At 37.3% G+C, this 22,726-nt stretch overlaps 1 non-coding gene across 1 annotated transcript; it reads left to right on the top strand.

Annotated features, from left to right (window-relative positions):
• The first annotated feature begins 6,898 nt into the window (after positions 1–6,898).
• LOC120074814 lies at positions 6,899–7,004 on the top strand. Its single transcript, XR_005481095.1, has one exon. It is a non-coding gene; the product is annotated as a small nucleolar RNA R71 (small nucleolar RNA).
• The last annotated feature ends 15,722 nt before the right edge of the window (positions 7,005–22,726 follow it).

Here is a 22,726-nt window from a genome sequence, read left to right as displayed (position 1 = left end):
TTAACGCATAATAAGATGCTTGGAAAAATAGATAAAATGGTGGAGGGGATAACTTCACTGCATCAGTAAGCTTGATCGCAAGGGTAACCCCAACCAGCACAAATTATGCGATCATGCTATACACAAATATACGCACACGATGCATATGCAAAAATGTCAATAGAACTTATCTCTAAGTCTCTATTCTTGCTTATGCGCACATAAGACAAGGTGACCGCATACCATCATTCCTATTTCTAGGGTGCATGCGATGTGTAAATAGTAGATAGAACTTATTCCTAAGTTTCTTCTCTTGCTTATGCGATCCAATCTGACTCTGCCAAGCCTAGATTTGGTCTTTAGACTACTCTCTTAAGTATGTCCAAATGAAGAATGATGCACTCATAAGACAAGATGATCACATAATGCATGGTTGTCATAAGATTATTCCTATCTCTAGGAACTCTACATACTTTGCTTAATGCGTTCCACTGGCTGTTAGTCGCCGCTGATTAGCTCATGGACAAGCGTTGCTACAGCCTCACACTAGGTAAAGAGGATTTACTCACTATACTTGCACAACGCACACCCCTCAGTGGTTCGTTACATGCTTCATATGTCTATGCCGCATGATTAAGTATGCGATACTCTTGCAATCTTACTTAGTTCATTGCAATGAAAGTAAGGGATGGTAAAGAAGAAGTTAATGAAGATGGAGTCGAACGAAATAAAGAAATGCATTGATTACAAAATGTATTAATATCTTAAGCCAAAATGTAATACAATATAGAGATAAGAAGAGAGATGGAGGGCTAGATGTAGGCAATCTCTTGCATCCATCAGATGTGTGTCAAGCCTGCCGGTGGTGCCATGGATGGGCGGTGGAGTAGTCTCTCTCGAGATCTATCTCTGACAAAGCTCTGGTCGTCACTTGGAATGGGTGAAGAAATGAAGAACTCTCAAAGAATATCTTCCCATGCTCTTATCTGTGATCACAAGAATCTGCCTTAAGGTAAAAGCTCGGATGCCTTGAAATTGGGCTCTAAGGCTGTATTTATAGAGCTCAATCACCGACAGCATTGATGGTCCCATTCTGAGTCTCTGTCACTAATGGTGCGATGGACTTACTCTGAATCTCTGCTACTAATGGCATGGTAGGTGAAATGTCAACGTCATCTTTTTTATACTCCCAAGGAATGCATTCATGCTTTGTTTCTAGAGTACCATCGAATTCCACAAACCTTGCGATCACCTTTAATCATGGTTATTACTTTGTAGTCGCAACCTCCACGCGATGGACACATGCGATTAATAGCCGCAACATCCATGCGATGAGCGTACGCGATCACCCTTGCGATGGTCTGGGATTCACCGTATGCGATCGGTTCCTATGATAGCTACAAAAATAGACGTTTTGTCGCAAAATAACGCATAATATTGGGTTAGCCGAGATTTTCAATGCTGATCGACGCAAGCTCACTCTTCATATGAATTCTTAGTATAATCACTGCATATTCTACTTATTAGTCCTCATAATTCTAAATAAAAGGCTACAATAACTTGTATTTCTACCAGTTATCATGCACCTTTGAAAGGTACATTCATCAACATTTTGATCAAAGCCATAATATTTGATCGCAATATCAAACCTTATGTTCCAAGATCGAGAAGCTTACTTTAGTTCATAAATGGACCGATTAATCTTGCAAACCTTTTGCTCTCGATCTTGGGTTATGAATCCCTCGGGCTGCTCCAAGTAAATGGTCTCCTCAAGATTGCCAGTCAAAAAGGCAGTCTTGACGTCCATCTACCAAATCTCATAGTCATAATATGAGGCAATGGACAAGAGGATTCGAATAGACTTAAGCATGGCAATAGGTGAAAAAATCTCCCCATAGTCAACTCCCTCTACGTGGGTATAACCCTTTGCCACTAATCAGCTTTGAAGGTTTGCACATTTCCATTAGCACCTTGTTTCCTCTTATAGATCCATGTAGGAGCGTATCAGCAATACCGGAAGCACAAGGATCATTTAAGCACTCTAATTCATTAATTTTGGCAAAATATAAAGCATGCTCTTACATAAAACAAGTGAGTTTCATGACATACCTCTTGTAGAACTTCTTTAAAGCTTGTTCTCCAACTGCAATCTTCTTCAAATCTTGTTGCAGACCACCTCAAGATCTTCCCCACTATTCTCTTGGTGCTCTAGATTGAGTTGTGGGACTCAAAACAAGCTTGAATGAAGGGATGAAGGAGAATAGCTCACAACAACAATTTGGTTGAAGAACTCCTTCTTCAACATGAATTTTCTCTAAAATTCTCTCTTGATTGCATGCCCGAAAATCACTCCAAACTCTTCAATATATTGCAGATCAACATGCAAGGGAGAGAGTTGCATGAGTTGCAGCTCATGCTTGGAGCAAGTTATGCTTGGAGTAAGACAAGGCAAAGGTGAATGCTTTTTGTATGAGCAAGTTAGGAGATGGATAATGGAAAACCAAGTCTTTCCATTTTGTGTTTTGTTTTTCTATTTTCCAATTTTATCTCAAAAATAAAAACTTGATTTTAAAAACTGAAAAATAAAATTAATTTCATAAATTAATTTTTAAGTAAAACTAAATTAATTTAATATCAAATATTAAATTAATTTTTACACACATCTATCTTTATATATTTAAATCATATTTAAATATAAAGTCTCCTATTCCATTTACTTCTCAAATTAAACACGTAATTATATCTCATATAATTACTAATTTCCTTAATTCTAATTTGAACGTTTCAAATTAACTTACCATACTATTTTAGAGCTAATCCGTTACGAGCTAGTAGGGGGACCTCAGAACCTACAAATCATCGGCTCCAATGATTCGAGATTAATTGGCTAAACTCATTAGACCAGATTAATCCTCATTCATTAGGGTCTCCCCACTAAAACCCATAGTTGCACTCCCCTCAATATAGATATATTATGTCCACATGATTTAACTATAATCAGCAAGTCGACCATTCACAGGTTGTTCATAATAACGATTGGGTCAAATATCTGTTTTATCCTCGAGATTACGTTTTATTCCTAAAGTTCCTACCATCCTCTTATGAACAAATGGTTTATGATCCAATCATTAAACCAAACTCTCTCAGCCCAGTAAGAGGGTGGGGCCCCTTGTTCAAGACCTGGATTTAGTACTTGAGGGAACAACCTTTCTCCTATCCCTAAATCGGGTAGGCGTGAACTCCACTCTTGCACCTCATGTCCCCAGCTATCTATTAGGTCTTACCCCCTGAAATGGGAGTCTTATTGAGCCGACGCTGTTGGGCCAACCCTCACCTATGCAAATCTAAGGGTAATCCCGAATAAACAGGAGTTCATAGTTAGCTTAGGATTAAGATCGAGTTACCTAGGTCATCTAGGTGAAACAATTAGTCTTATACAGTAAACAATTTTATAAAATAAGAGCGACTTATTTCTTGGTCCGATCTTATGCAAACTCATTACATAGGACGCCCCCACTCCTCATGTCATAACATGTATGAATTAGGATCACATCGTATGTAGCACTTTACAACTCTTTGTAACAACTTCAGAACAGGCCGTATCCAATGGTGTTACCAGAATAAGGTACCCAACCTTATTCATGTACCATAGATCATTTTGACTATTTACTCGAACCTGATCCACTCTTACGTCTCCACATAAAGTTTAACTACTTATATAATAGTCATGGATCTTAGTTTATTGGATTTAGACTTTCATACAATTTATGAAATCAATAATAAGTATATTGATTATAGAAAATGTTTATCCTTTTACAAACTACGAGTTTTAGGACATAACCCAACAATAATTCCATAATTCCAAAGGTGTTCAAGCAACACTCTTGGATGGAACACAGTTCAAGATGTACACTGCAATCTCTACTGCATAACCTCAAAACGAGTTAGGTAAGAAAATAACTCATCATAGACCGAACCATATCCAACAGGGTTCGACTTCTCCTCTCTCATACACCATTTTGCTGAGATGCACCAGGTGCTGAGAGTTGGGATACTATTCCATGTTCTATCTAATAGTTCTGGAAAGTTAAATCCATAAACTCTCCACCTTGAAGAGATCAAAATGTTTTAATCGTTCTGTTTAATGCATTTTCAACTTCAGTCTTAGATTCTTTAAACTTTTCAAAACATTCAAACTTATGTTGTATTAAATCAACGTACCTATATCTTGAATAATCATCAGTAAAGGTGATGAAATATTCAAAACCTCCCATAGGTTTTACATTCATCGGACCACAGAGGTTTGAATGTGCTAGCTCTAAACGTTCGTTGGCCCATATGACCCTTTCCAGTAAAATGTCTCTTAGTCATCTTGCCTTCAAGGCGTGACTCACACACAAGTAAAGAATTTTCTTCTAACTCACATAGAAGTCCATTCTTCATCAAACTCTCAATTCTATTGAGATTGATGTGTCCTAGTATTAGGTGCCAAAGTTGGGTATTTTCTTTAGGTTACTGTAGTCTTAAACATTTATGTGTTATGGAGGTTATCACTTAAACATGATTCATCCATATGTCTCTACATACATGTTTAAGTTACAAGATAACGTTAGATGTTAGTTTATTGGTTTGTGGTTAATGCAACTAAAATATGGAATAAAATATCATGTATTTTATTCAATAGACAATGAGTTTGTTCAATACATTTACAAACTATAGGACCCTATGAAATTTAGGGCATCAACCCCAATAGGGTACAACAGTCATTCCACCCCTTTTGGGATGCATTGCACGGGGCTAACCCACGTGCTATCTGAGATTGAAAAAATGATACATGTGTCCAATCACTTGATAATTTCCTTTTTGACCACTTCCTTCATCGCAGGGTTCAACCTGCATTGACGTTTGACAGATTCTCTTTGCCATTCTTCAAGTCTTATCTTATGCATGCAATAAGATGGACTAATGCCTTTGACGTCGGCAAGAGGCCATCCAATTTCCTTGATATACTTCTTCAAGACTTTTAACAAGGTTGCTTCTTTCTCTTTTGGGAATGAGGCTGAGATGATAAATGGAAGAGTCTCATATTGTCCAAGGAATGCGTATTTAAGGTGAGTAATCAAGACTTTTAAATCCAATGCTGGTGACTATTCAAGTGAAGGCTTGATCTTGCCTTTCCTTTTCTTCAATACTTAATGGCTCAAAATTTTTCTGTATTTCTCTCACCGCATAACATGATTCAGGTGATGCGGTGGTTTCGTCTTCCAATTCCATATTTTCATCAAATTCAAACTTAAGCTCGCTGGGTCATTCATCCTCCAATGCAATTTCCTTGCACGCATCAATCTCATCAGGATAGTTCATCACCTTCAAGATATTGAATTTCAATTGCTGTCTATTGATGAGCATCGTAATTTTCCCCTTATGTACATCAATCTGAGTTCTTTTTGTAGATAGAAATGTTCGTCCTAAAATGATGGGGACATCTTTATCTACTTCATAATCTAATATAATGAAATCTGTAGGAAGAATGAACTTATCCACCTTGATAAGCGCATCCTCGAGCTTGCCTTCCGGATGCACTAAAGATCGATCTGCTAATTGAAGGGTGATTATAGTGGGCGTAATTTCTCCGACTTCTAGCTTCTTAAAAATTGACAATGGTATGAGATTTATGCTTGCTCCTAGATTGCATAAGGCGTGTCCAATGTAAATTCCACCAATGGAGCAAGGAATTGTGAAACTCCCTGGGTCTCACATCTTTAAAGGAATAATAGTGTTGCAATCTTTTGTCAAAGCTACTGTCTCATAATTGCGTAATTTCCTCTTTTTGGATATAATGTCCTTCAAGAACTTGGCATATGCTGGCATTTGTTCTATAGCCTCAATGAAAGGAACATTGATGTGCAGTTGTTTTGAGCATTCCAATAAAGCATTGAAACTGACATTAATCATTCTTTTTTCTTCGTCTATGTGGGAATGGAGGTAATTGCACCTCAAATGATGCTTTTGACGTAAAAGCTGCAGCAGATGCATCTCGTGGTTCTTCTTGAGCTTCACTTGTCTACTCTATATAAGTGCTTTAATCAAACACATGTTTTTGCGATTCTTTTTGAGTTTCAATAGTTTTTCTTGATTTTTCTTTCACAGTCTCTGTTGCGACGCATCCACTCCTTAATGTTACCGCTTGACATTGTTCTTTTCTTGAATTCCCCACATTGCAAGGAATTTTAATGGTACTTGGGAGTGAGCCCTACGGCCTATTTTTCAATTCACTTGCAATTTGACCCATTTAAATCTTAAGATTGCGAATTGACGTCACTTGATTTTGGAGAACTGTTTCATTCTTTTGGATGTGTTCTTTCAATAAGTTTTCTATAGAAGAGGAGGTTGATGCTTGAGATTAGCTAGCTCTTATTGGTGCCCACTTTGTCTTTGATGGAACCTAGGTGGTCCATCTCTTTGGGCATTGTGTAAAAGTTGGGATGATTTCACCAACCGGAATTGTAGGTGTTGGAGTAAGGATTATTTTTGATGAAGTAGACGGATTATGGGTTGCATGGGCATACCTCAATTCTTCACCAATAACGCAAATTTCATTAGTCATTTGAGCAATTATGTTTACTTGCCCGCTTCTCTTACCAGATTTTGTCATGTTCATCGCCTGTAATAAATTAGTCATCGTGCTCACCTAGGTTTGCAGTGAGGCGATAGCATAGTTATTTTGACTTCCGCTATTCGACCTTGACCCATATTTACTTTCTTGCCAATCGTCATGATTCTTTGAAATTTGACCAAGAATATTCTTAGCGTCAATGTACGTTTATCCAGTAGTCCACCAACTGCAGCAATATTTGCTGCTATTTGTGAGGCTGAGTTCAAACCATAATAGAAAATTTCCATCTGCAAATAGTTAAGGAGTCCATTATGTGGGAAGTCTCTCACTAGCCTCTTGAATCTCGCCCATGCATCACTGAGGGTTTCATTTCTTCTTGCTGAAAGTTAGTAATTAACCTTCTTCTCTTTCCATTCTTTGTGCTAACCATTCCAAGCCAATCATTTCATGTAAAGAAAGCACAGGTATATCATGCTTCACTTCTAGCTACTTTTTATGGCCAACTCGGAAAGGAGAAGTGTCATCCTAGCTTCTTTTTTTTTTCCTTTTATTTTTATTGGCGTAGCAAAAATACATTCACACATTCTCCTTCTCAAAAATAAAATAAAATAAGTGATGTCCTCATTACTTGAAAAAGAGAAACAACAAAAGAGGTAGGAAAAAAAAAAAAAAAAAGAGAATAACATTTTGGCTTGGTTGCAAAATATACGGCTAGGGTCTCTAGTGTGTTCATACCATGCCATTAAATGAATATTAATTGTAAGGCTATAAGGCACTGTTTATCTAATTTAACCCAAGTGCATGCTTAACTAGAGTCTTAGTGAGTCCAAGGTCGAACTTAGGGATTCCATTACAAGTGTACAATGAAATATAATGCTTTGATCCTGTCGCAATTGATTAAAAATCAGATTGATTTTTTATATTACTCAAACACTAAGTTATGTGCGATGAGATTTATATTTTGAGTGGAACAACATATGCGATGGCTGTGAAATGTAGATATACGATGACAAGGTTGAGAAGAATATTCGCCAAACAATTCCTAAGCGAATATATGAAACATTTGTTCAAGCGATGCACCCAGGATTAGAACTTACATTTATCAGTGTACATGGCCACACTATCCTATCTCTAGGATGCATGTGACGAGTGTGTAATGCAAACAGTGTTACTCATTTTTAAGGAACCTCTCTTTTTGGTTTATGAGTTCTAAATCTCTAATTCTCTCAAACTGAGATTTAATCTATTTAGGGTAATCTTCCGAGTTATCCAAGTGTTTCATCAGGCATACATAAAACAAGTAAAATGCATGAATTAAACATTGCTTAGTTCATGTAAGCTAGATGTTTCTCAACTCATGAATGATTTAGCTACTCATAATGAATAAAGAAAGTATGGATGAAAGTTGAAATGAATATGTATTCATATTAAAGAAATGAGTCTTTGCAATGCTTAACCAATACAAATACACTTAAGATAAAGAATAAGGAATGGGAGTCAAGCCGTGGTGCACAATTTGTTGTTTCCCCCGACTTCCTCAATGACTGTGTCACTGTAAGTATTGAAAGATGGAGTTCCTCTTCTACTTCCACAGGAAATCGAAGCTTTCACTACGGTTTTTAATGGCTTTTAATGGCTATAAGAGAAAGTGCTTCTTTGAAAAAATTTCTACTCTTGATTCCTCTCAGAAAGTTCTCCTCCTTTTTCATTGTGATTCCATGGTTATTTATAGACGACGAGGATGGCTTTTCTTCTTTTGCTTATGATTGTATTAATAAGATGCATTTAATTTCATACCCTGATGCGTCATCTACTACACATCAGAAGTTCATTCGCTCTGTAGTGAAGCTTTCTTATCAACCACCAATTCAATCTTTGATCTGACCTCCATTACCCACATGTTGCGTCATCTCTCGTCGTTTGGAGTCACCAACTCGTCTAGCTATGGGATCATGTGTAAGTGTTGAGAATTCTCATTTGATCATATCAACAATCATTCTACACTTAAACAAAGTGATTTTAGCTTTAAAATAGACAGATTAGGCGTTGAGTGTGTGCAATCACATACTGCAATTATTTCTATGAATTTTCTTAGCAAATTGTCGTATTTTCAGAGCTTTCTCCTAATTATTTTAGATAGAAGCATAATAACTTGTATTTCTACAAGTTATCAGTCTCCTAGTACACAAAACTAGTGGGCATGCAGGAGACTCGTCTAAAAAGGTTTTGCACAAATAGACAAACATAAAACCTTTTTTTATCCTATTGGGGTGAAAGCAAGGTACACAAATGGAGATGTCATAAGTATCATCACGAAGAGTTACTTTGCACAAAAAAACAAAACAACAAGCATCCACCATTTACACAAATTCATCTAAACAAAAATAAACTCCAGCAAAACCAAAACAACTAATCTAGAAACTAACCTTACTGCACATAAAAGAAACTAAAAAAATAAATAAATAAATAAAATGAATTCTGAGAGTATAGAGGAAACAATAAGAGAAGAAACATCATGCTCCCCTAACGAGATTGAGCATCATCATCAACTTCTAGATCTTAATCATCGTCGATCGAGTTGTGAAAGTTATGATCTAGGAAGGGAGGGATAGCAGGGGTAGTAACAAGGACGAGCTTGGCAATGGAATGTCCTAAAAGTCGCATCCCTTTCTTTTGCATACTTCGAATAGACACTGAATTTCCTCATAAAGTGCTCCAATTGATCTCTCCAATAACCCACCGCAACAATGGAATGGATTTTTAACATTAGCACCATACGACTGCTGAGAAGGTGTTGTTGGCGCATCACCTGCTATAGTGGCAGCATGAGAAACGGGTGTAGAAACTGAAGGGGCATTCCTTCGACTGGTCGGAGGATGAACAAAAGCTGAAATCTTCTGTGCTAAACAAAGAGTCAAAAAGTTTGTGCCTAAAGGATCATTATTACGATGAGGTGGCACAAAACTCCTAGATGGAGTTGTCTTGGTGAAAGGAGAGGAAACTGTGGATGGAGTCTTTGCTATCTTTCCCTTGCGAGCCACGCTATTCCCTTGTAACCTTTTAATCAAAGCCATATAAATGGTGGGTTTAACTTTGCAGACATCCTCAACCACAGCAACCACCACCCCAGCCCGTCCACAAAGCTTGCGAATTAAAGACGGAAAAAACAAACACCCCCTCATTCTAGGGTTGCACTCCACCATCTCCTGATTGATAATGCCTCCCAAGTTGTTAGGAAGTTGCATACAGAACTATATAGGAGCAAAAAACGTTCCATGGATATGGTGGTGTCATGTGTAATGGGCATGACTCGGTGTTTGAAGAAGAAGAGCCAAATAACAAGTCCTCTATAATGTCTCATGGTCGCAAGGTGCAAACACCTCGTTGATGACAACACTCATTTGGCCCCGGGCACTCCCACCTTACACAGTGCATCTTTTATTTATGAAGCATACATCTTCATAAAGCTTTCCTCTTCATGATCATCCGACACTGAGTATACAACATTTATAACACTACCTGAAAAGTCTACTTGCACCCCTCTAACTTTAGAGATACATTTCTTGGACTGCATGCCTCTATAAAATTCTCGTACCAAGATCAAACTAGTTGGTGTAGGTTGCTTGCACAAGGCCTCCCATTTGTAATAGGTGATCACCTGAGTGATAAACTGAGAGAGGTCTCCTATTCTGGCTGAGGATCCATTTTCTTCGAAAATCCCTCTCTTTCTGAGTTCATCCATAATCTTTTTCCACTGAACATCTTCATCCTCATCATTAGACGAGAAAATCACAATCCACATAGAAAATTTCTTTTTTGGCCTATTCACTGTCTTTTCCCCTCCTTCCTGAAGCTTTCTCTTATTCACAGATTTTGTAGCCCATTTTGAAGTCACTTGACTCAGAGTAGTCTTTGTGAAGCCCACTACTTCTTCATTATCCCCAGTATTTCCCTCCTCAATTGGGTTCACCTCAGGGATTTGTTCTCTAACTTTGTTGGCGAAGACGCCGTGAAAATTCTCTTCTTCTTCAACATGGCCCCCTCTTGTTTACTAAAAGAGGGTAACAGCTGCATCAGATTTGACAAGTTGCTCAAGATTCGCATCAGAGTTCTGCTTGTGGCGCATCTTTTTTTTCGTTCTCATTGTGTTGACTTCCATCTTCTTGTTTTGACCTTCTTTCCATCTCCGCTCGCACTTCTTCTTCCTTATTTTATATTTTTTCCTCATTTTTAGCAAGGTTATGCTGAAGCTATCTCTAAACCTCTTTAAACCACAAATCTTCCCAGTACTGCTTCTTCCATTCTTTTGCGATTCGAGCCACCTACTTCCGTACTCTTTTCCAAGCATCCTCGGATAAAAGATTGTTGGAAGAAGAGCATTTTCCCATTTGCACATCAAACAAAGAAGAGGGATGAGGAACCTTACCATGTTTTGTCGGAACAAACACCTCTAGCCGTGTTTCTTCCATTTTCTTAGTTTCCTCCATAAGAACTTATCTCTGTTGGGTCCCATCTCATGTATTTCATTTCACAAAGCTTGCAATTGAACTCGAGGTTCTTGAGGGCCATGCATGTCCGATCGGGCCATGGTTTCTCCTTTTCCTTCCTCTTTTCAGAAAATCAAGCACTTTGGTGCTCCTTTCATTTCTTAGGACGCTCGGATGAAGATGAAACGGACGGGGGAGGCATTTGCTCTGAGGCCCACTGCGTAACCCCCATTTCGGGTGAGAAATCTTCAAACGCTTGTCGAGCCCTATTATGTATGAACGTTTGATCACCCAATGACAATCGACCTTTAAGAATAAAATAGTAGTCGATTTCATGGTTGAGAGGAGAGAAATTCGTGGTTGAACCGTGAAATTTTTTAGAAGATGAACTCGCCAAGTTCAATTGCCGGCGGTTTTGGAGGAAAAATAGATTTGAATTCTTCTCAAGGTAGGTAAGAGTTGAAGTGAATTAATTGTGGACAGGTCAACCTATTTATAGGTAGGTGCGCTGAAGTGACATTACCAAAAAACACCCTTCTTTTTTTCCTTTTCCTCATCTACACACTCAAGTGAAAAATTAGAAAGTTCATCCAACTAAATAAAATCCGAAATAAGTTTCTAGGTTGAGGTGTTCCTTACGGTCATCTTAAATACCTCTTTTTTAAACAAAACTAGCCTAGATAGAATTTATTTATTGAAACAGATAAAAACTCAGAACCCTATTTTTTGAAAAATAACAAAATAAACGTACCTGTACATGAGGGTCCACACTCATTCCAATTCAGCAAGGAAAATTGAGGCTTTCCCTTTATTTACCATCTCACCTCAATAGGTCTTTACTCTTTACCCGTTTACTTTGAATATGTTGTTGCTTTTGTCCCTTAGCTCCATGGCACCATGTGGATAAATTTTGTGAATTATGAACGATCCTATCCATCTTGATTTAAACTTTCATGAAAAGAGCCTTAGCCTGGAGTTAAATAACAACACATTTTCTCCTTCCTCAAACTTAGTCGATCTAGTCTTTTGATCATGGTACCTCTTCATTTTCTCTTTACTCAATTTAGTATTTTCATAAGCTTGATGCTGAAGTTCTTTTAGCTCATTTAGTTGCAATATTCTTTTATCTTTAGCTTTCTTCGTATCCAAGTTTAGCTTCTTTATTGTCCAATATGCCTTGTGCTCTAATTCTAATGAGAAGTGACATGCTTTACCGAATATGATCCGATATGGCGACATTCCAAACGGAGCCTTGAATGTTGTTCAATGAGCCGAAAGTGCTTCGTCAAGTCTTAGTGAGCAATCTTTTTTTGTTGAATTCACCGTCTTTTCGAAAATACTCTTAATCTCTTTATTTGAAAATCAACCAGACCCTTAGTTTGGGGTGATATGCTATAACTATCCGATGCTTTACATTGTACTTATGCAATACACTTTCCATAGTTTTGTTGATGAAGTGTGTTTCTTCATCCTGACTAAGGCTCCCAGTGTTTTGTATTTGTAAAAATGTTCCTTAGAAGAAACTTCTTCACCACTTTGGCATCATTAGAAGTAGTTGCCACTGCCTCTATCCATTTTGAAACATAATCTACCGCTAGAAGAATATAAAAATTCTCGAATGATGGTAGAAATGGCCCCATAAAGTTTATTCCCCATACATCGAAGATCTCTACTTCAAGGATATAATTCACCGACATTTCGTTGTGGGCTATCAGATTCCTTGTTCTCTGTCATTTTTCAGATTGTTGAGCGAGCTAATGAGCATCTTTAAATAGTGTTAACCAAAAAAACCCACTCTTTAGCACTTTGGCAATTGGTTTTGCTCATACAAAATGCCCTCTATACGGAGCTTTATGGCATGCCTCAAGAATCGAGGATACTTCTTCTGCAATGTAGCATCTCCTGATCTAGTTCGGTCTCAATTTGAACAAATAAGGGTCATCCCAATAGTACTTTTTGAGATCATGAAATAACTTTTTCAACCTCTGGCTTGTGGCCACTGGTGGAACAATTCTAGCTTCCAGGTAGTTGACAAAGTCAGCATACCACGGAACATTTTCATAGCTAGTAACCGCTCATCGAAGAAAGCATCTCGAACTTGATCTGATTCCTCTACCTTTCTTTTCAATCGTGAAAAGTGATCAGTGACTTGATTCTTCATTCCTTTCTTGTCCATGATTTCTGGTCAAATTCTTGCAAGATTAGTATCCATCTAATAGGAATGGGTGCCTAAGGATAATAGGGATTTCAATATCAACCTCATAGTCCAAAATGATGAAGTCAACTGGGAAGATAAATTCGTCAACCTGAACAAGTACATTTCTATCTTCCCTTCGGGATATGATATGGATCTGTCAGCCAGTTTCAGGGTCACTATGGTGGGCCTAGCCTCACCAATTCCCAAATTTCTAAAGATAGACAATGGCATTAAGTTGATGCTTGCGCCCAGATCACATAGTGCATTGTCGACCTCCTTTTCACTAACAGAACAAAGTAGGGTAAAGCTTCCTAGATCTTTTATTTTGGTCAGGATGTTGTTTTTGAATAGTGCATTGCACTCTTAAGTTAGCATGGCGGTCTCGAATTCCCCCAGGCATTGCTTTTTAGACAATATGACCTTCAGGAATTTTACGTAACTCGACATTTGCTCAAGGGCTTCTACCAAAGGGATATTGATGTGAAGCTGTTTCATTACATCTAGAAATGTTTTGAATTGCCGATTATTATATTTCTTTTTCAATATGTTTGGAAATTAAGGTGTCACATGCAAGACTATGCTTGTTTTGTTTCTGTCCTTTGCCGTATCATGGTTCTGCGATGAGGATTCTGGTTGTGTTGATGGTGAGGCTTCTTTGTAAATTGGGCTTGGATTTGTTTAAGATTTAGTAGAAGGCTAAAAAATTTTGCAAGGAATATTTTCGGTTGATTCAAGGTCATTCAAGGGTAGTAAGTGTCTCAGTTCTTTGTCTAACTTGAGCCGGTGGTTTTACTTGTCTGGAATCTCAAGGATCTACTGACAAGTTGGGCATTGTCCTTCCATTGCGCAATATCATGGCTTGACACTACTCTTTACCGTTACACCAAAGAGCTTCAATGTTACGTGGGAAGGTGCTTGGTTGTCTATTTTTCAGTTCATTTTCCATCTGCCCTACCTAAACTTCGAGATTTGGGAATGAGCATGCTTGGGATTAGATTAACGAATCATTCTTCTAGATATACTCTTTTAAGAGCGATAATAATGATAAAGATGCATGGGATCTTTATGCATGGTTGTGGTCGGGACGGTTTTGAGCATGTTGATGGCTTTGATTGTGTTGATTGAATCTGGGAGGATTTCCTATGTGTACTGGCTGTGGAAGTTCACTTGCTCATGCTGCTGCTGATTGCATCCCTAGGAGAAGTTAGGATGATTCCTCCAACCTGAATTATATGTTTTTCTAAATGAATTATTCTAAATTGAAAATATGGCCTCAGGATCATGTGGGAATGCTTCAAGCGACTGAGGTTCCCCGCATTGTATGCAACTCATAATCGCAACCTGATTCATTGTATTAAGTTGAGCAGCATTTGTGCTCAGCACTATTTGATTAATGGCCATTGTTTTTACGAGGGAGGTGACTGCTGCCATCTAGGCTACAAATGAGTTCACTGCATCTGACCTGACCAACACATCTTCCATTTTCTATTTATCATAATTTTTATTCCCATATCCATTGTCCACCAATTCGTCAGTGTTTCTTGCTATTCGATTCAAAATTCCCTTGGCCTCCGTGTACGTTTTATCCATAAATCTGCTTGCCATTGATGTGTTGGCCATTGATGGCAAGGCTCTATTCAACTCGTTATAAAAGGTCTCCATCAATACGCAATCAGGGATGCCGATGTGTGGGCAGTTATGAACAAACTGTTGGGTTTTATGTTCAAAAAATTCGCAGTTTGTAAGATAATAAACATTTTCTATTATCAATATACTTGTTATCGATTTCATAAATTGTATGAAAGTCTAAATTCAATAAACTAAGACCCATGACTATTGTATGAGTACTTGAACTTTATGTGGAGACATAAGAGTGGATCGGGATCGAGTAAATAGTGAAAATGATCTATGGTACATGAATGAGATTGGGTACCTTATTCTGGTAACACCATTGGATGCGGCCTACTCTGTAGTTGTTACAAAGAGTTGTAAAATGCTACATACGATGTAATCCTAATTCGTACATGTTATGACATGAGGAGTGGGAGCGTCCTATGCAATGAGTTTGCATAAGATCAGGACCAAGAAATAAGTCACTCTTACTTTATAACGTTGTTTACTGTTTAAGACTGACTATTTCATCTAGAAGACCTAGGTAACTCGATCTTAATCCTGAGCTAACTATGAACTCCTATTTATTTGGGATTGCCCTTAGATTTGCATAGTTAAGGGTTGGCTCAACAGCGCCGGCTCAATAAGACTCCCATTTCAGGGGTAAGACCGGAAAGATAGCTGGGGACGTAGGGTACAAGACGGAGTTCACGCCTACCCGATTTAGGGATAGAAAAAAGGTTGTTCTCTCAAGTACTGAATCCAGGTCTTGAACAAGGGGCCCCACCCTCTCACTGGGCTGAGAGAGTTTGGTTTGGTGATTGGATCATAAACCAGTTGTTCATTAGAGGATCAGTAGGGACTTGAGGAATAAGAAGTAATCTCGGGGGTAAAATAGATATTTGACCTAGCCGTTATTACGAACAACCTGTGAAAGGTCGACTTACTGATTATGGTTAAATCATGTGGATATAATATATCTACAGTGGGGGAATGCAACTATGGGCTTTAGTGGAATGACCCATTAGTTAATGAATGAAGATTAATTTGGTCTAATGAGTTTAGCCAATTAATCTCGGATCGTTAGAGCCCATGATCTGTAGGTCCACGAGGTCCCCCTACTAGCTCATAATGGACTAGCTCTAGAATAGCGTGATAAGTTAATTTGAAACGTTCAAATTAGAATTAAGAGAATTTGTAATTATATGAAATAGGAATAGGAAAATTTATATATTTAAATATGATTTAAATATATAAAGATGGATATGTATTAAAATTAATTTAATATTTGATATTAAATTAATTAAGTTTTATTTAATCATTAATTTATGAAATTAATTAATTTTTCATTTTTAAAATCAAATAGATTTTTTATATCAAAATTTGATTTTTAGATAAAATTGAAAAAGGAAAAGAAAACAAAAACACAAAATGAAAAAATGGTTTTTTCCATTATCCATCACTTAACTAGCTCACACATATAGCAATATATTTGCCTTGTCTTGTCCAAGCATGAGATGCAACTCATGCAACTCTTCTATTTGCATGTTGATCTGCAATATAATGAAGAGATTTGAGTGAAAATCGGGCATGCAATCTATAGAATTTTGAGAGAAAATTCGGTTTGAAGAATGGTTCTTCAACAAGGTTGTTGCAGTAAGCTATTCTCCTTCATTCCTTGATTCAAGCTTGTTTTGAGTCCCAGAACTCAATCTAGAATACCAAGAGAATAGTGGGGAAGATCATGAGGTGGTCTACAACAAGATATGGAGAAGATAGCAGTTGGAGATGGAGCTTTGAAGAAGTTCTACAAGAGGTATGTCTTGAAACCCATTTTTCCTGCAGAAGCATGCTTTATATTATGTCAAAATTAGTGAATTTGAATGCTTAAATGATCCTTGTTCTTCCGCTGCTGTAGTTCCAGAGAAAATCAGCCTCTGTTCTTATCGTCGCTATGGTTCCAGTTGCTAAATGATCGTCTAGCTCCAGACGCTACATGATGTGAAGAAAAGCTAGATGATCATGTAGCAATGGGCGCTGTTCATTGTGATGTTGAACCCTAGACGATCGTGTACCTGCTGGAGCTAAACGATGCGTTCAATTTGCTATACGATAGCATTAAGCGATCGTTTAGCTTTGGCGTGGGAACTAAATGATACGTTGAATTTACTATACGATGGTACTATGCGATCGTTTAGCAAGGATGTGATCTAACCGATGCGATGAAATGCTACGCGATAGCGCTGAGCAATCGTTTAGATGTGGAGCTAAGAGATCATGTAGACGAAGTGTTAAGCGATGTGTTGAAGTTTTTATGCGATAGAACTAAACAAATCGCTTATCTACGATGCTAAACGACGCGATGATGTTCTATACAATGGAGCTAAGCGATCGTTTAGCTACGACAAATACTAAAACGATGACATGCAGTGCTAGACGATGGTGTTAAGCGATTGTGGTTATATATGATAGAACTAAGCGATAGCTATATGATCACTAAGCGATTCGATGAAGAGCTATATGATAGCTCTGAGCGATCGCTTACCACGATCGTTTATCTTTGATCGGGAGCTAAACGATGCATTCGGTTGCTATGCGATAGCACTATGCGATCGTTTAGCTCTATGTGGGAGTTAGGCGATGCGACGAGTTGCTATGCGATAGCATTACGCGATCGCTTACCTTTGCGCGACAGTTGGGTGATGCGTTGAATGCTATGTGATGGCATTAGACGATCGTTGACCTTTTCGCGGTTGCTAAAACGATCAAAGCATTTATAACGATATGGCAAAATTCTAGACGATAGGTCGTCATTGCTAAATTGATGAGAACTTTAGCAAGAATGTTGACATGTGCAAGGGTTGCCGGTTAAATTAGGTTCTATTGTGGTTTGGTCCCAGTTCAGCTTTCGAATGGTTTCTTGGCGTAGGTTCTACAGTTACGGGTCTGAGTTCAAACTTACTTGAGTTCGTATTGGAGCGGTTAGAAAGTGTTTTGTAATATAATTAGGCTTCTGTTTGCTTTTTTTTTTTTGTCAAAACTAAAACATATCAGTCAGTGTTTAATTATTTAAGCATTTGATGTATGTTATAATTAAATAAATCTTGTATGTGCATATAGTATGCCATTTAGATTTAAAATCTCACCATAGGATGTAACATGCATTGAAAGTATGTTATAATTATTATAATATATAGTATACATGTTAAGGCTTCTTGTATTTAATATAAATGTTATATTAAATTTGAATGTCCTCATGTATGTTATGGATGAATAGCATGTCTAAAGTTTTATAAGTTGTTATAAAATTGGGTTAGACATTTAAAATCCATAAACAACAGCTGCATGCTCACATAGGTTGACCACCTGTTTTAATTGTTAAAACTTATAAAACCTAGGTTACAAACTCAACCGGTATATAATCCTGTCTAAGGATGTGGGTACTTAAGTTGACGGGTTACGAAACACCTCCTACCTGGGGATTATAGCCGTATAATTAAGCGTTGGTAATCAGTTTTATGAGCATATGTGAGTGATGTGAGGTAATAAAATGGTTTATCACCTAGACATCGTAGGTTAAAAAACAATTATAAGAGTTATACTTGGATGAACCACATAGTCTTAGGGTTGTTTTATTAGCCGAAAAGAACCTAAGCATAAATCTACCTAAAATAGAACACTTTAGTGGCAGTTTAATAACTTCTATATAATAGCGTTATTAGAAAACTTCAGTGGGAGATTAATAACATATACGATACGTTATTTTTAGCTCTCACGTCTCTAAGAGTTCACAATCCAGATTTAAGCGATACTTCATGTCACCCTGGGAGTGACCTCCCTACAGGGAGTATTTTTTAGATTAAATCTAGATTTCGGTGAATAAGAGGAAGTTGTTCAAATATGTCTATTATACGATAAAAAGATTTCAAATGCCACGTCTCCTTATAGTTTACATTGTGAGATTCATATGACACTTTGTGTCTCCCTGAGAGTGACCTCCCTACAGAAAGTTTTTTGTATGAATCGATATCAAGGTAAACGGAGGAAGTAGTTCATAGTAAGTGGGTGAAAGATATGTGTTAATATATCTTGCGGTCTCCTCCATTAGTCTGAACCGTGAGATTCCTATGTTGCGACTGCTGGTTAGCTTTAAGCGGCCCTTTGCTAGTCGTTTAGTAACAGCTATAGGATTCGGAACAACCCAGGCTTCAGTAAAATGAATAGGGTCTTATAGTTCCGTCTTGAATGTTATCTTCTATTTTGGAGGCAAATTCATACCGTCCTATAGGATCTGAAAATGACGGGTCACACTTACAAGAATTACTAAGTTGTTAGTAAAGATCTTGACCGAAAATGATAACTAAACGACTATAGGAATAAGAGTTATTCCAGAGATAATAGGAATAAGAGTTATTCCGGGGATAGGGTTTGGTCAAAATTGTTTGTTTTAGTGAAGGAATATCTAACTGCCCCACGGTAGCATATATTCTGACTCACTAAAATATCATTGCAAATAAATAATGGTTATGGGTACATTATTACATTTTACTAAAACTTGATTTTGGATTTAGTTACAATTTGCTAATTAGATTTTTTTTTTTAATTTTATCAGCTTGTCGAATTCTAGAATACTCGCTTCTGATGTACATAACAGTAAAATCAAATCAACAAACAAATTACTAGTGATTGATTATACCAAAAGAGTTTTAACAGAGGATTGTCCTCTATCTCCCAACTCATCTGAAATTATGAATTATGTAGATGTGAATGCTGAATTCAAACAATAAGATAAATATGATTTTCTTGTTATCGAAGCATGTTTAGTGGAAAAGGATAAAATCTGGATAATTAATTCAGGTTTCGCTAATCATGTATGTACTATCTCACAGGAAACAAGTTCCTGGAGACAGTTGGCAGAAGGTGAAACAATCTTTAAGGTAGGGATCAGGGAGATTGTTTCAGCCAAAGCAGTGGGAGATATAAAGTTATTTATAGGAGATAAGTACATTTATTTGAAAAATATATATTATATTCCTTCTATGAAAATGAATCTAATTTCTGTCTCCTGATTGCTAGAACAAAATTATAAAGTTTATTTCGAAAATGGTGAAGTGTTCATCAAAATGGGAAATAAACAGATTTGCTCTACAAAATTAGAAAATAACTTATACATATTAAAGCAAAGTGAGGTAAAAGCTGTTTTGAATATAGAGATGTTTAAAACTGCTGGGACTCATAAGAAAAGGAAGATTTCTCCAAATGCCTATCTTTGGCACTTGAGACTGAGTCACATAAATCTCAACAGGATTGAGAGATTGGTTAAGAACGATCATCTAAATAAGTTGGTAGACAGTTCATTACCACCATGTGAGTCTTGTCTTGAAAGTAAAATGACAAAAAGATCTTTTTCTAGAAAAGGTCTTAGAGCCAAAGAACCTCTAGAGCTGATTCACTTAGACCTTTGTGGGCCTCTAAATGTTAGAGCAAGAGGAGGGTTTGGATATTTCATCAGTTTTATAGATGATTATTCAAGGTATGGGCATATTTACCTAATGAACCAAAAATCTGAAACTTTTGAAAAGTTCAAAAAGTATAAGGCTGAGGTTCAGAACCAATTAGGTAAAATGATTAAAACATTTCGATCGGATCGAAGTGATGAGTATATGGACACATAATTCCATAACTATTTGATAGACCATGGAATTCAGTCTCAACTCACAGCCCCTGGCACACCCCAGCAGAACGTTGTGGCAGAGAAGAGAAACAAAACCTTGTTAGACATGGTTCATTCCATGATGAGTTACGCTAATTTACCAAATTCTTTTTGGGGATACGCAGTTGAGACTGTGGTGTATATTTTGAACTTAGTTTCCTCGAAAAGCATTTCTGAAACGTCTTACGAGCTCTGGATGGGACGTAAAGGAAATTTACGTCACTTCAGGATTTGGGGTTGTTCAACACATGTGTTGGTGCAGAATCCTAAAAAGATTGAACATCGTTCAAAAGTATGCCTATTTGTAGGCTAACCAAAAGAAACAAAAGATGGTATCTTTTATGATCCTCAGGAAGATAACGTATTTGTATCGACAAATGCAACCTTCCTAGAGGAAGATTATATAAAGAATCATCAACCTCACAGTAAGCTTGTAATAGAAGAAATGTCCAGAGAAACGACAAATGTATCAACAAGAGTTGTTGATCGAGCAGGTCTTTTAACAAGAGTTGTTGATAGAGCAGGTCCGTCAACAAGAGTTGTTGATGAAACTGATACTTCACATCCTTCTCAAGAGTTGAGAATGCCTCGTCGTAATGGGAGGGTTGTGCAACGGCCTGACCGGTACATGGGTGTAACTGAAACTCAAGTCATCATACTAGATGATAGTTTAGAGGATCCATTGTCTTTTAATCAAGCAATGAACAATGTGGACAAAGACTAATAGATTAAAGCCATGGACCTTGAAATAGAATCTATGTATTTCAATTATGTCTAGGATCTTGTAAATCAACCGGAAAGGGTAAAACCCATCGGTTGCAAATGGATCTACAAGAGAAAACGAGACCAAGCTGGTAAGGTACAGACCTACAAAGCTAGACTAGTGGCAAAAGGGTTTACCCAAAGAGAGAGGTTAGATTTTGAAGAAACCTTCTCTCCAGTTTCCATTATAAAGTCTATTAGAATACTCTTATCCATAGCCACATTTTATAATTATGAAATATGGCAAATGGATGTCAAGAGAGCTTTTCTGAATGGCTATCTTGAAGAGAATATCTATATGTCTCAACCAAAAGGGTTTATACAGAAGGGTCAAGAGCAAAAGGTTTGCAAGCTTAATCGGTCCATTTATGGATTTGAATAAGCTTCGAGATCCTGGAATATGAGATTTGATGTTGTGATCAAATCTTATGACTTTGAACAAAATGTTGACGAACCCTGTGTATACAAGAAAATCATCAACAAAACTGTCGCTTTTCTGGTGTTGTATGTTAATGATATTCTACTAATTGGGAATGAGGTAGAATATCTAGCTGATATTAAGAGATGGTTGGCTTTACAATTCCAAATGAAATATTTGGGAGAAGCACAGTATGTTCTTAGAATCCAAATAGTTTGGAATTACAAGAACAGAATATTAGCATTATCTCAAGCATCTTATATAGACAAGATGTTGTCTAGGTATAAAATGCAAAATTCCAATAAAGGATATTTACCTTTCAAGCATGGAATTCACTTGTCTAAAGAGTAGAGTCCTAAGACACCTCAAGAGGTTGAAGAGATGAATCGAATTCCATATGCATCTGCAGTTGGGAGTTTGATGTATGCAATGTTGTGTACTCGTCCCGACATATGCTATGCCGTAGGAATTGTCAGCAGATTTCAGTCCAATCCTGGTCATGACCATTGGATTGCTGTTAAAAACATTCTCAAGTATCTTCGAAGAATGAGAGATTATATGCTCGTGTATGGTCCTAAGGATCTGATCCTTACTGATACACTGATTCTAATTCGCACATGTTATGACATAAGAAGTGGGGGCGTCTTATGCAATGAGTTTGTATAAGATCAAGACCAAGAAATAAGTCGCTCTTACTTTATAACGTTGTTTACTGTTAAAGACTGACTATTTCACCTAGATGACCTAGGTAACTTGATCTTAATCCTGAGCTAACTATGAACTCTTATTTATTCGGGATTGCCCTTAGATTTGCATAGTTCAAGGTTGGCTCAACAGCGGCGAGTCAATAAGACTCCCATTTCAGGGGTAAGATCGGATAGATAGTTGGGGACATAGGGTGCATGATGGAGTTCACGCCTACCCGATTTAGGGATAGAAGAAA

This window comes from Benincasa hispida, chromosome 3 (assembly GCF_009727055.1).
Source record: "Benincasa hispida cultivar B227 chromosome 3, ASM972705v1, whole genome shotgun sequence".
NCBI lineage: Eukaryota > Viridiplantae > Streptophyta > Magnoliopsida > Cucurbitales > Cucurbitaceae > Benincasa > Benincasa hispida.
This window is presented reverse-complemented; position numbering and strand designations above follow the sequence as displayed.